This window comes from Pseudophryne corroboree, unplaced genomic scaffold (genome assembly GCF_028390025.1).
Source record: "Pseudophryne corroboree isolate aPseCor3 unplaced genomic scaffold, aPseCor3.hap2 scaffold_228, whole genome shotgun sequence".
Classification (NCBI taxonomy): domain Eukaryota; kingdom Metazoa; phylum Chordata; class Amphibia; order Anura; family Myobatrachidae; genus Pseudophryne; species Pseudophryne corroboree.
The window spans coordinates 954,103-956,602 of record NW_026968932.1 but is presented as its reverse complement, the minus strand read 5'-3'; positions in this window follow the sequence as shown (position 1 = coordinate 956,602).

Below are 2,500 nucleotides of genomic sequence, written 5' to 3'. Positions count from 1 at the left end.
TTTTTTTAATCTCAATCGTGTATTACCTCGGCTGGCCAGCGGGGGGCGCCGCGGCGGGGACACGGGCGGACCGGGTACATTTCATCTGTTTGGGGCGAGTGCTTTTTTGAAATTTTTTTTTATCTTTTAGTCTCGTTCCGTTCTTCCCTTCAACTGGCCTGCGGGGGGCGCCGTGCGCGCGGACCGGCGTCCACCCCTGGCCGCTCCGGGACTTTGCATTCAAATGGGTGGGGTGTTTTTCATTTTTTTGCCCTTTTTTTTTCCACTCCCCCCCTCTCAATCGTGTATTACCTCGGCTGGCCAGCGGGGGGCGCCGCGGCGGGGACACGGGCGGACCGGGTACATTTCATCTGTTTGGGGCGAGTGCTTTTTTGAAATTTTTTTTTATCTTTTAGTCTCGTTCCGTTCTTCCCTTCATCTGGCCTGCGGGGGGCGCCGTGCGCGCGGACCGGCGTCCACCCCTGGCCGCTCCGGGACTTTGCATTCAAACGGGTGGGGTGTTTTTCATTTTTTGCCCCTGTTTTTCACTCCCCCCCTCTCAATCGTGTATTACCTCGGCTGGCCAGCGGGGGGCGCCGCGGCGGGGACACGGGGGAGGGTTCATCCGGGCGGACCGGGTACCTTTCGTCTGTTTGGGGCGAGTGCTTTTTTGAAATTTTTTTCATTTTATTTTTGTCATCCCTTCGACCGGCCAGCGGGGGGCGCCGCGCGCGCGGACCGTCGGGGCCCGGGGCCCTGCGTCCCACTTACTTTCGCCCGACGGGAACCGTTTCTTTTGTTTTTATCCGAGAGGACACACGGAATCTGCACCCCCCGCAGTGGCGTCAGGCGGCCACCGGGGGGCGCCGCGGCGGGGATCGGGGGGGGGGTCGCCCGGGAGCCGCCTGCCCGTCCGCTGGGCCAAGGGGGCCGGGGCGGGTCACGCGCCGCCGTCCCCCCCCGATCGTCTCGCTCCGAGCCGCCTCTGGCCACCGGGGGGCGCCGTCGGGTGGCGCGGGGGCGCCCCCGCCGCCCGCCGCCTCCCCCCGCACGCGTCGGGCCTCCCCCCGGGCCCCCGCGGGCCGGGGGACGCGGCCGGCGAGCGTCGGACTCCAGCGCGGAAGTGTCGCGGATGAGTGCGGACCGGGGCGCCCGCGGCCCAGCGGCACTTCCAGGGGCTCGGGGAGGAGATGGTTGAAGCCTGGGTGAAGCGCGCCCTCGGCCGTCCGTGTCGCTACCCGCCGGAGAACACCTCCGCCGGATCAGTAGGTACCAACGAGGCGAGCGAGAGAGCCGGGACTCTGTCCGGGGCCGAAAAGCCTGTTTCCCTGGAGCTTTTGCGAAAGGACCCGTGACAGAAGATGCGCGGAGCTCAGAGATCAGCATGGGCAGGGCCTTCTTGCATCCGATTTTGCCCAGGCAGGGCTCCAGGAACCGGGTTACAAAAAGCAAAAAGCCCTGGAGCTCAAACGAAAGGTTTAGTGACAAGATAGCCGTGGAGCTCCGATAACAGCATGGCAGGACCAGGATGGGGCCTATAAAGGGTCCACGGCGGGCATCCGTTGGAGCCCGACGTACGGGCCGGGCACGTCTCCTTCTCCCCCGGAGGCAGCGCCCCCCGGCGGGCCAAATCGGGTACTGCAATTTGTGGAAGTTTCGCAGATGAGTGCGGACCGGGGCGCCCGCGGCCCAGCTGCACTTCCAGGGGCTCGGGGAGGAGACGGTTGAAGCCTGGGTGAAGCGCGCCCTCGGCCGTCCGTGTCGCTACCCGCCGGAGAACACCTCCGCCGGATCAGTAGGTACCAACGAGGCGAGCGAGAGAGCCGGGACTCTGTCAGGGGCCGAAAAGCCCGTTTCCCTGGAGCTCCTGCGAAAGGACCCGTGGCAGAGCAGGCACGGAGCTCGGAGAGCAGCAGGGCCGGAGCTCGGAGAGCAGCAGGGCCAGGGCTCCCTCCCTTCCATAGGCTGCCCAGGCAGGGCTCCAGGAGCCCGGTACCAGCTCTCCCCGTCCGACAGCCTCCTCTCTGGAAGCGGAGAGCGGACGCAGTCGGGCTCCCGGACCGGGGCCCTGGGAGAGCCCTGCCGGGAGCCACCGGGACGGGCCCGTGCGGACGGGTGCGCGGCGCCCCCCGGCGGTCGAAGGCGGAACCGCGGAGGTCTCTCTATCTCTCTCTCTCTCTCTCTCTCTCTTTCTCCGGGACTCCCGGCCTCCCGTTCCCCCGACTCCCCCTTCCGAGGCCGAGACGGGGCAGCGCCGGGCGTCCGGCGGAGCCCGGCGCCAGGCCCGGCCCGTCCCCCTCTTCCCCCGGCGGCAGCGCCCCCCGGCGGGCCGAATCGGGTACTGCAATTCGCGGAAGTTCAGCCGATGAGTGCGGACGGGCACCCCTCGGGCCGGGAGGCGGCTCCAGGAGCCCGGGGAAGCGTCGGAGGACGCTCCGCGAGAGCGTCGCGCGCGCCGCCCGTCCCGCTACGCCCGAGGGAACCGGCCAGAGAGCATCACAGGTGGCGAACAGAGTCAAGC